Source organism: Arachis stenosperma, chromosome 7 (assembly GCF_014773155.1).
Source record: "Arachis stenosperma cultivar V10309 chromosome 7, arast.V10309.gnm1.PFL2, whole genome shotgun sequence".
NCBI classification, from domain to species: Eukaryota; Viridiplantae; Streptophyta; class Magnoliopsida; order Fabales; family Fabaceae; genus Arachis; species Arachis stenosperma.
Genome location: NC_080383.1, coordinates 33,216,628 through 33,229,172, shown reverse-complemented (window position 1 = coordinate 33,229,172; position 12,545 = coordinate 33,216,628). Strand labels below are relative to the sequence as shown.

Here is a 12,545-nt window from a genome sequence, read left to right as displayed (position 1 = left end):
ACCTTGTTTTGGGCTAGAATTGTATCAACATGGTTCAGCTCCATGACTCCCTTAGTGTTGTGTCTCTCTGAAGCATAGTAGTACTCATTCTCAGCCACTGTCTCAATCACTTCAATGGCTTCTTCCACAGTCTTTTTCCTGTTCAATGAACCTCCTGATGAATGGTCTACAGCCTTCCTTGATTCATAAGAAAGTCCATCATAGAAAATATGCAATTGCACCCAGTCATGGAACATGTCTGGTGGGCATTTCCTTGTCAAATCCTTGAACCTCTCCCATGCCTCGTAGAGAGTTTTACCATCTTGTTGTCTAAAAGTCTGAACCTCAGATCGAAGCCTCTTGACCTTTTGTGGGGGGTAGAAACGTGCCAGAAACTTGCTTTCCACCTCATCCCAGGTTGTTAGGCTCCCCCTTGGGAATGATTCCAGCCACTTAGCTGCCTTGTCCCTAAGTGAAAATGGGAACAAGAGCAGTTTATAGGCATCTTCCTGGACTCCATTGGACTTCACAGTGTCGCAAATTCTCAGGAATTTTGTGAGATGTTGGTTTGGATCTTCATTAGCACTCCCACCAAATGAACAATGATTCTCCACCAGTGATATTAGCTGTGGTTTGAGTTCAAAATTGTTGGCCTGAATGGGTGGTTTCTGAATGCTGCTACCACAATTTCCAGAGGTTGGGTTTATGTATGAACCAAGAACCCTCCTCTCGGGAATGGCATTGTTTCCATCAGCTCTCTCATGGTTGTGAACTTCTCTATCCATGTTGAGATCTAGAGCTTCCTCAAAATTGTCCTCAGATTCTCCTTCAGATTCTTCTTCTCCCAGTACTCTCTTCCCTCTTGCTTCCCTTCTAAATTTATGAAGGGTCCTCTCTGGTTCGGTATATGGAGGAGTTGATGTCTCTCCTCTCCTACCTGTCATACAAGAACACAACACAGGCAACAAACAAGTGAAATACTCTTGGTTAATGGAAGAGTATGGTTAGAGCAGTTGAGGAATTAATTCAAATAGTTAGTGAGTCAGTGAGTTAGTTGCTTGAATTTAAAGGCATAAAGAAAGAAAGCAAGTAACAGAGTGCAGAAATTAAAATTCAACAAGTAACTTGAACTGAATTAACAAAACAAGAAAAATGCTCAATCTAGTTAACTTCCAATTTGAGAATTGTCAATCGAAAACCAATCCCCGGCAACGGCGCCATAAACTTGATGCTACGATTTTAGGAAATTGCACGATCGGCAAAAATTCCTTCCGGCAAGTGCACTGGTTATCGTCAAGTAAAAACTCACAATAGAGTGAGGTCGAATCCCACAAGGATTGGTTGAGTGAGCAATTCGGATTAGAAGTGTGTTCTAGTTGAGCGGAATCAAGATTTAGATGAGAATTGCGGAATGTAAAATTGGCGGGAAGCGTAAATGGCAAGAAATTGAAATTGCGGAATCTTAAATTGCATGAATTAAAGAGCGAGAAGCTAAATTGCTGAAATTAAAAAGGGATCGGGGTGATTGCATGAATTTAATTGCAGAATGTAAAGAGAAAATGGTAGATCAGAAATGGGGAATTCATTGGGTTTCAGGAGATATTGAGATCTCCGAATCAAAACATTTTTATCCCTTCCTCAACCAATGCGTTCATTGAATTTTGCTTGGCAATCTTATATGATTGGATCCCAATCCCTTGGCTCACCAATTCTCTCTAAAAACAAACAAATTCCCAATCCCTTGGTTTAAATGTTCATAAGAAGAGATGACGCTCGATCACTGATTATACCACACAGTTTCATGAACCACAATTTGGTAGGATTACATGTCACAATATCCATCCAAACCCCAATCCAATTCACTGTGAGAAAGCTTCTCTAGCATGAATCCTCCATTCCTTTCCCAAGGTTCCGAAGGATTCCAATTATGGATAGTTTCTTTCCCAAGACAACTAACCAATGGAATTAGATCGAGAAACTTTCTAACAAAAATTCAAGAGAAAAGATTGAAGAAGAAGATAAAAACTATTATTGATTCATTGAATTACAATAGAGCTCCCTAACCCAATGAAAGGGGGTTTAGTGAGTCATAGCTCTGAATTCAATTACAAAAAGTATGAAAACTAGAAAAATGATCAAAAAGTCCTGAACTAACTTAAATTCTATCCTATTTATACACTTTCTAAATTGAGCTTCTGTTGTGTTTCTTGGGCTTTGAGGCCTTTCCCTGATTTCCTTTTGCTTTGGGCTTATGATCCATAATCCTGATGAAGCTACTGATCCAATTCTGTAACATTCATTGAGCCAACTTAGTGATAATCAAGTAATGACACATGACTCAACAAATTGAAATTCCAGACTCATCAATTCTTCAGGCCCAATCCCATAAACCATGATATTCAATTGGGTTTCATACCAGAGTACGTTTAAGTTAATGTTTGTGCTCAAATGCTAACTTAAACTGCAATATCTTTGGTCCAGAAACCTTTTCAAATAGTGGTGTTTAAGTTGCAGTTTAAGCTTAAACTGCAACTTAAACGCCAGACACTTCTGGAGGTGGTATAACTCAAGCACGTTTAAGCTTCAGTTTAAGGTTAAACTGAAGCTTAAACGTGGAAATGGAAGAAAGCAACCCTGGAGGGTAAAGTAGTCGAACACGTTTAAGCTTCAGTTTAAGGTTAAACTGAAGCTTAAACGTGGAAATGGAAGAAAGCAACCCTGGAGTGTGGAATGGTCGAACACGTTTAAGCTTCAGTTTAAGGTTAAACTGAAGCTTAAACGTGGAAATGAAGAAAGCAACCCTGGAGGAGAATTTGGTCGAACACGTTTAAGCTCCAGTTTAAGGTTAAACTAAAGCTTAAACGTGGAAATGAAGAAAGCAACCCTGGAGGAGAATTTTGGTCGAACACGTTTAAGCTCCAGTTTAAGGTTAAACTGGAGCTTAAACGTGGAAATGGCTCCCTGGTGCATTTCTCATTTCTGGCGTTTAACTTCCAGTTTAAGGTTAAACTGGAGGTTAAACGCCACTTTCAGCTTTTCTTCAGCTTTCATGATTTTGGCGTTTAAGCTCCAGTTTAAGCTTAAACTGGAGCTTAAACGCCACTGATGGTTCCCAGCATTATATGGCTTGGTAGTTTAAGTTCCAGTTTAAGCTTAAACTGGAACTTAAACTCCACATGTGATATTCAAGCTTCCTTTATTGATTTTGTTGCTTCCTTGCCTAGCCTATTCTTCCCTGAAATCATCCAAACAACTGCATCAAAGTCTTGCAAAATTTCATGAGAAATCTTCCATTCATAGCATTCAATTAATATAACTAAAAACTCATGGAATTTGCATCAAAATCATACTGTTTGGATGGTTCATTGCTTTGTTATTCATTTAACCATTCTTGGTTACTTTAAGCTCAAGAAAATGCATAAAACAACTAAAACTAACAGAAAAATGCTAGTGAAACTAGCCTAAGATGCCTTGGCATCAATCTTCATTCAATTTTTGGATTTTCAGTGACTCGTTGGTGAGATCCATTGCAATTCTCACTCTACTTTGTTCATGTCATAGATTTTCCTCTTCAATTTCAAGTAGTAGTTGTAATTGACCAATTCTCATAGATCTAGAATTCAACTTGTAATTTTGGATTTCATCCATACTTTGAGAATTTGATTTCTATTGTTACTCTTTGAGATTTTTTGTTAGATCCTTGTGTTGCAATACTTTTAATTCTACTTTTCTTTTCATTTTACTATGGCTTTCCTTTTTGCTCATCACATGTTTGATAAAATGTCAACACTAGCTATGGAGTAGAATTTTTGCACTTGGCATAGGGTTTGGTCATTGGAAGAAGTTGAATAGTTATATCAATGGTTGATTTGGAATTAGGGATTGCTAGTTGGCTTGGAGTGCACTAAAGCTAGATTCCCATGAGGTGAAGCTAGGACTTGTGACTCAAGTTGATTGTTTTCATTTGATTTTCTTCTATACTTAGGGGATAACTAAATGAAGCAAGACCTAATTGTTGTCAACATTGAATGAACTATAAGGATAGAATTTCCAATGCCAATCCTAAGCCAAGTCTTTTGATAATTGATTGTTTGTTTCTCATTGTTTTGCTAAAACCTTCAAGGAATTTCAACAAAGCTTACTAAACCAATAAGATGCACACTTTGGAAATTCCAAGGGAGAACGACTCGGGAGACTAATACTCTCGGATATAGATTGTAGATTTGTTTGATGATGGATTTTGCGTCGGTTTAGACTATACTACGATTGATCACTTGATAATTGCTATACTGGCAAAAATTCATTTGTCACTTATCAAGCTAAAGATCCCACCATGAAGAGGTACTTAGACGAAGAACGACAACAACCAGCATACTTCTCAGAAGGAGAGGTCTGACATATAACCCAGGAATCAAACATCCGAGCTGACGCCCTCTCCAAATTAGCCAGCACCAAGCTAGGGGGCAACTATAGAAGCCTTATCCAGGAAACTCTACATGCACCATCAATATCAAAAGGAGACGGCAACTCGAATATAATGACTATACCTAATCAGAATTTAGGATGGATGACCCCTATAGTCAACTATCTTAAATTTGATGTCCTCCCTGAAAATGAAAAAGAGGCCTGAAGACTTATAAGAGAAGCACAAAACTACACGTTGGTCCACAATGTCTTATATAAAAGAGAAATATCAACGCCCCTCTTGAAGTGCGTCCCGACCTCTAACACAAAAGAGGTCCTTGAGAAGTGATGATCGGATATTTTATACGCTTTTTTATGTTATTTTCTTAGTGTTTTTAGTATATTTTGTTAAGTTTTGTTATGCTTTAGTAGGTTTTAATGCAAAATTCACTTTTTGGATACTACTTTGAGCTTTTATGTTTTTCTTATGATTTTAGGTGAATTTTGGGTGAATTTGGCAAGTTTTGGAAAAGTCTGATTCAGAGGCAAAGAAAGGACAACAGATGCTGTCAGATCCTGATCTCCGTGCATTCAAACGAGCATTTCTGGAGCTACATGATGCATTGTCATTCTTCATCCTTATGAATCTCGATTCTACATGAGTTCCTTACGAGTCCTGACCCGGATAGTATTGAGCTACAGCTTGAGGATGCATCACGGGTTCTAATAAATTATCTGGGCTAATTCGGGTATGTGACATAAAACCTCATTAGTCAAGGGTAATTGAGGTTCCTGTGGCTCTAAGGGCTAGAACCATAAGAGCATCAGTCTATAATTCAGAAGATCCGACTTTATCTGTGACATTTTGAGTAGGATCAGCAAAGAGATTGAATTGCGCACACTTCACCCTCTCCCAGATTGATCTAGTCCGTTCGGATGTTTAGTTTGGACCTGAGGAGATTAATGACCACGACCAATGGCTTAATCACTATAGCCTTGCCATTGAAGGAATCATCCATCATTGAAGTAGTGAGTATAACGTGTTAATCTAGAAGAAAAAGTATCTTCGAAGCCTTAACTGACTGCTAATTACTGTTTCTACGTTCGATTGTTATTGCTTGTTTATGCGCCAACAACAAACAACAACTATCCTTCTATTCCCCTGACTAAGATCTGCAGGATAACCAAAACTTGCTTAATCCGGCAATCCTCATGGGATTCGACCCTCACTCACCTGAGGTATTACTCGGACGAACCAGTACACTTGCTGGTTCAGTTGTGCAAGTCACAAATTCACCCACCAAGAAGGTACATAATGGCATATGTGGAAACCACCTAGAAGCCCGGTCACTAGCCAAGAAGGTGATCATGGCCCTTTTTTTGGCCGACCTTATAAAGAGAAGCGGCCGAGTTTGTTAAGAAGTGCCCGCCTTGCCAGAAGCATGCCAACTTCCATGTTGCGCCTCCTGAAAAGCTTATTGTGTCACCTCGCCATGGCCATTCGCAAAATGGGGTCTTGATCTCCTAAGATCATTTCTCCAAGCTCCGGGATAAGTCAAATACCTTATAGTAGGGACTGACTACTTTACTAAATGAATCAAGGTGGAACCACTAGCAACTATCACTGCCCAAAGAAGTCAAAAGTTCCTCTACAAGAATATTATCACAAGGTATGGAGTTTCCAACTCCATCATGACGGATAATAGAACTCAGTTTACTGACTCAACCTTCAGAATTTGGTGGCCGACTGAAAAATAAAACACCAATTCACATCGGTGGAACATCCTCAGGCCAATGGACAAGCTGAAGCTGCCGACAAAGTCATATTAGCTGAATTAAAGCGCCGATTACAAGAAGCAAAGGGGGCATGGGCGGATAAGCTTCTCCAAGTCCTGTAGGCATATCAGACAGCCCCACATTCACCAAGGGTTGTATTTTACAATGAAGGGGCCAATATTCAAGCACAAAAGGAAGAACTCAACTTTCTCCTAGAAGTACAAGAAAGAGTTCGGATTAGAGAAAAAGAAACTTCAGCACAAACAATCTCATACTGATTCGAAATGACATCGGAGTTCAGAAGTTAGGCGAGGGAAAGATAGCAACAAATTGGAAAGGATCCTACAAGATTATTGAAGTCTTGGAAAAGGGTTACTACAAAGTGTCTGGCCTGCAAGAAAGGTAGCTCCCGAGGTCGTGGCACGCGTGTAACCTAAAGAAGTATTACAGCTAGAGATTATGCCTTGTTCCCTGGTGTACTCTTTTTCCAACCTTAAGATTTTTTTCCTAAAAAGGGTTTTTTCTAAAGGCTGATTTTAATAAGGCACCAAAGCAAGGGCTAAGGGTATTCAAATCCCTTAGTAAGTAGGCTTATGTAAAGGAATTTTTCAGTTATTAATAAAATTCCTATTTTCCTTCAAAAGATTTCCTATTAAAAATGGATTAATTTAAGCTCGACAAACCGCGAAAATTATTGCACGACTTAAAATGGTCGGCAAGATGAAGCGACGAGGTACAAATTAATGTAAAAAGTTATATAAACAACTCGTGAAAATCGACCTCAATTATAAGGCAGAATAAAAATGATGTCTAGAAGTAACTTAGCAATGTCTGACTACTCAAAGTCAGAACTTGAAAAATGAACCCCTATAGATTGACTCATGGTGCACGAAATTGTGATCACTACAACTTCGCACAACTAACCAGCAAGTGCACTGGGTCGTCCAAGTAATACCTTACGCGAGTAAGGGTCGATCCCACGGAGATTGGTGGTATGAAGCAAGCTATGGTCACCTTGTAAATCTCAGTCAGGCAGACTCAAATGGGTATAGATGATGAACGAAAATAACATAAAGATAAAGATAGAGATACTTATGTATATCATTGGTGTAAGAGCTTCAGACAAGCATATGAAGATGCCTTCCCTTCCGTCTCTCTGCTTTCCTACTGTCTTCATCCAGTCCTTCTTACTCCTTTCCATGGCAAGCTCGTGTAGGGTTTCACCGTTGTCAATGGCTACCTCCCATCCTCGCAGTGAAAGCTAATGCACGCACTCTGTCACAGTACTGCCAATCACCGGTTTGGTTCCCTCCCCTACCGGAATAGAATCCCTCTTTTGCGTCTGTCACTAACGCCCAGTAGGTTACAGGTTTGAAGCACGTCACAGTCATTCAATCATTGAATCCTACTCAGAATACCACAGACAAGGTTTAGACCTTCCGGATTCTCTTGAATGCCGCCATCAGGTCCTGCCTATACCACGAAGATTCCGATTAAAGAATCCAAGAGATATTCACTAAGCCTCAGATGCTTGTAGAACAAGAGTGGTTGTCAGTCACTTTGTTCATGGGTGAGAATGGTGATGGGCGTCAATCATCACCTTCATCAAGTTGAAGAACAAGTGATATCTTGGACAAAGAACAAGCGGAATTGAATAGAAGAACAATAGTAATTGCATTAATACTCGAGGTACAGCAGAGCTCCACACCTTAATCTATGGTGTGTAGAAACTCCACCGTTGAAAATACATAAGCATAAGGTCTAGGCATGGCCGTGAGGCCAGCCTCCCAATGATCTAAGAACTAGATGTCCAAAGATGAAAATACAATAGTAAAAGGTTCTATATATAGAAAACTAGTAGCCTAGGGTGTACAGAGATGAGTAAATGACATAAAAATCCACTTCCGGGCCCACTTGGTGTGTGCTTGGGCTGAGCAATGAAGCATTTTCGTGTAGAGACTCTCCTTGGAGTTAAACGCCAGCTTTAGTGCCAGTTTGGGCGTTTAACTCCCAATCAGGTGCCAGTTCCGGCGTTTAACGCTGGAATTTCTGTAGGTGACTTTGAACGCCGATTTGGGCCATCAAATCTTGGGAAAAGTATGGACTATCATATATTGCTGGAAAGCCCAGGATGTCTACTTTCCAACGCCGTTAAGAGCGCGCCAATTGGGCTTCTGTAGCTCCAGAAAATCCACTTCGAGTGCAGGGAGGTCAGAATCCAACAGCATCTGCAGTCCTTTTGAGTCTCTGGATCAGATTTTTGCTCAGATCCCTCAATTTCAGCCAGAAAATACCTGAAATCACAGAAAAACACACAAACTCATAGTAAAGTCCAGAAAAGTGAATTTTAACTAAAAACTAATAAAAATATAATAAAAACTAACTAAACGATATCAAAAACATACTAAAAACAATGCCAAAAAGCGTACAAATTATCCGCTCATCACAACACCAAACTTAAATTGTTGCTTGTCCCCAAGCAACTGAAAATCAAATAGGATAAAAAGAAGAGAATATACTATAGACTCCAAATTATCAATGAAACTAAGCTCCAAATTAGATGAGCGGGACTAGTAGCTTTTTGCCTCCGAACAGTTTTGGCATCTCACTTTATCCTTTGAAATTCAGAATGATTGGCTTCTTTAGGAACTCAGAATCCAGATAGTGTTATTGATTCTCCTAGTTAAGTATGATGATTCTTGAACACAGCTACTTATTGAGTCTTGGCCGTGGCCCAAAGCACTCTGTCTTCCAGTATTACCACCGGATACATACATGCCACAGACACATAATTGGGTGAACCTTTTCAGATTGTGACTCAGCTTTGCTAAAGTCCCCAATTAGAGGTGTCCAGGGTTCTTAAGCACACTCTTATTGCTTTGGATCACAACTTTATTTCTTTCTTTTTCTCTTTCTCCCTTTTTTTTTTCGTTTTTTTTTCTTCTTTTTCTCTTTTTTTTTTCACTGCTTTTTCTTGCTTCAAGAATCATTTTTATGATTTTTCAGATCCTCAGTAACATGTCTCCTTTTTCATCATTCTTTCAAGAGCCAACAATTTTAACATTCATGAACCACAAATTCAAAAGACATATGCACTGTTCAAGCATACATTCAGAGAACAAAAGTGTTGCCACCACATCAAACTAATTAAGCTAGTTTTAAAGATGAATTTGAAATCCTGTACTTCTTGTTCTTTTGTAATAAAAACAGTTTTCATTTAAGAAAGGTGATGGATTCATATTCATAGCTTTAAGGCATAGACACTAAGACACTAATGATCATAAGACACAAACATGGATAAACATAAAGCACTAAAATTCGAAAAACAGAAAAATAAAGAACAAGGAGATTAAAGAACGGGTCCACCTTAGTGATGGCGGCTCTTTCTTTCTCTTGAAGATCCTATGGAGTGCTTGAGCTCCTCAATGTCTCTTCCTTGTCTTTGTTGCTCCTCTCTCATGATCCCTTGATCTTCTCCAATTTCATGGAGGAGAATGGAGTGTTCTTGGTGCTCCACCCTTAGTTGTCCCATGTTGGAACTTAATTTTCCTAGGGAGGTGTTAATTTGCTCCCAGTAGTCTTGTGGAGGAAAGTGCATCCCTTGAGGTGTCTCAGGGATTTCTTGATGAGAGGGGTCTCTTGTTTGCTCCATCTTCTTCTTAGTGATGGGCTTGAGGTCAGGCCTTCTCAGTTGAACCGGCTTTGGATGCCATAAATGGTTATGGAAAAACAAAAAGCAATGCTTTTACCACACCAAACTTAAAAGGTTTGCTCGTCCTCGAGCAAAAGAAGAAAGAAGAGAGTAGAAGAAGAAGAGATGGAGGAGATGGAGGTGGTGAAGAGGTATTGAGGTGAATGGTGAATGGGTGAAGGAGAAGAGAGAGTGGTAGGGTTGGTGGGGATCCTGTGGGGTCCACAGATCCTTAGGTGTCAAGGAAAAGTCATCCCTGCACCAAATGGCATCAAAATCCACGTTTTGAGCCATTTCTGGCGTTAAACGCCGGGCTGGTGCCCATTCCTGGCGTTTAACGCCAGGTTCTAGCCCTTTTCTGGCGTTTAACGCCAGTCTGGTGCCCCTTTCTGGCGTTAAACGCCCAGAATGGTGCCAGACTGGGCGTTAAACGCCCAACTGCTAGGCTTACTGGCGTTTGAACGCCAGCAGCATCTTCCTCCAGGGTGTGCTATTTTTCTTCCTGTTTTTCATTCTGTTTTTGCTTTTTCAATGGATTTTGTGAATTCTTATGATCATCAACCTACAAAAAACATAAAATAACAAAGGGAAATAGATAAAATATAATCATTGGGTTGCCTCCCAACAAGCGCTTCTTTAATGTCAGTAGCTTGACAGAGGGCTCTCATGGAGCCTCACAGATACTCAGAGCAATGTGGGAACCTCCCAACACCAAACTTAGAGTTTGAATGTGGGGGTTCAACACCAAACTTAGAGTTTGGTTGTGGCCTCCCAACACCAAACTTAGAGTTTGACTGTGGGGGCTCTGTTTGTCTCTGATTTGAGGGAAGCTCTTCAAGCTTCATCTCCATGGTGACAGAGGGATATCCTTGAGCCTTAAACACAAAGGATTCTTCATTCACTTGAATGATCAGTTCACCTCCATCAACATCAATCACAGCCTTTGCTGTGGCTAGGAAGGGTCTGCCAAGGATGATAGATTCATCCATGCACTTCCCAGTCTCTAGGACTATGAAATCAGTAGGGATGTAGTGGTCTTCAATCTTAACCAAAACATTCTCTACAAGTCCATAAGCTTGTTTTCTTGAGTTGTCTGCCATCTCTAGTGAGATTCTTGCAGCTTGTACCTCAAAGATCCCTAGCTTCTCCATTACAGAGAGAGGCATGAGGTTCACACTTGACCCTAAGTCACACAGAGCCTTCTTGAAGGTCATGGTGCCTATGGTACAAGGTAGGGAAAACTTCCCAGGATCTTGTCTCTTTTGAGGTAATTTCTGCCTAGACAAGTCATCCAGTTCTTTGGTGAGCAAGGGAGATTCATCTTCCCAAGTCTCATTTCCAAATAACTTGTCATTTAGCTTCATGATTGCTCCAAGATATTTAGCAACTTGATCTTCAGTGACATACTCATCCTCTTCAGAGGAAGAATACTCATCAGAGCTCATGAAAGGCAGAAGTAAGTCCAATGGAATCTCTATGGTCTCATTTTGAGCCTCAGATTCCCATGGTTCCTCATTTGGGAACTCATTGGAGGTCAGTGCACGCCCATTGAGGTCTTCCTCAGTGGCGTTCACTTCCTTTCCCTCCTCTCCAAATTCGGCCATATTGATGGCCTTGCACTCTCCTTTTGGATTTTCTTCTGTATTGCTTGGGAGAGTACTTGGAGGGAGTTCAGTAACTTTCTTGCTCAGCTGTCCCACTTGTGCCTCCAAATTTCTAATGGAGGACCTTGTTTCAGTCATGAAACTTTGAGTGGTTTTGATTAGATCAGAGACCATGGTTGCTAAGTCAGAGGGGTTCTGCTTAGAATTCTCTGTCTGTTGCTGAGAAGATGATGGAAAAGGCTTGCCATTGCTAAACCTGTTTCTTCCACCATTATTGTTGTTGAAACCTTGTTGAGGTCTCTCTTGATTCTTCCATGAGAAATTTGGGTGATTTCTCCATGAAGAATTATAGGTGTTTCCATAGGGTTCTCCTAGGTAATTCACCTCTTCCATTGAAGGGTTCTCAGGATCATAAGCTTCTTCCTCAGATGAAGCATCCTTAGTACTGCTTGGTGCATTTTGCATTCCAGACAGACTTTGAGAAATCAAATTGACTTGTTGAGTCAATATCTTGTTCTGTGCCAATATGGCATTCAGAGTGTCAATCTCAAGAACTCCTTTCTTCTGACTTGTCCCATTGTTCACAGGATTCCTTTCAGAAGTGTACATGAATTGGTTATTTGCAACTATTTCAATGAGCTCTTGAGCTTTTGTAGGCGTCTTCTTCAGATGAAGAGATCCTCCAGCAGAGCTATCCAAAGACATCTTGGATAGTTCAGAGAGACCATCATAGAAAATACCTATGATGCTCCATTCAGAAAGCATGTCTGAAGGACATTTTCTGATTAATTGTTTGTATCTTTCCCAAGCTTCATAGAGGGATTCTCCATCCTTCTGTTTGAAGGTTTGGACTTCCACTCTAAGCTTACTCAATTTTTGAGGTGGAAAGAACTTTGCCAAGAAGGCATTGACTAGCTTTTCCCAAGAGTCCAGGCTTTCTTTAGGTTGAGAATCCAACCATATTCTAGCTCTGTCTCTTACAGCAAAAGGGAATAGCATAAGTCTATAGACCTCAGGGTCTACCCCATTAGTCTTGACAGTGTCACAGATTTGCAAGAATTCAGCTAAAAACTGATGAGGATCTTCCAATG

At 40.2% G+C, this 12,545-nt stretch overlaps 2 non-coding genes across 2 annotated transcripts; both read left to right on the top strand.

The window, feature by feature from the left end:
• The first annotated feature begins 234 nt into the window (after positions 1 to 234).
• LOC130943074 (small nucleolar RNA R71) lies at positions 235 to 338 on the top strand. The gene has a single exon (XR_009071610.1). It is a non-coding gene; the product is annotated as a small nucleolar RNA R71 (small nucleolar RNA).
• Positions 339 to 12,213: 11,875 nt separating this feature from the next.
• On the top strand, positions 12,214 to 12,321 carry LOC130942965 (small nucleolar RNA R71). Its single transcript, XR_009071507.1, has one exon. It is a non-coding gene; the product is annotated as a small nucleolar RNA R71 (small nucleolar RNA).
• The last annotated feature ends 224 nt before the right edge of the window (positions 12,322 to 12,545 follow it).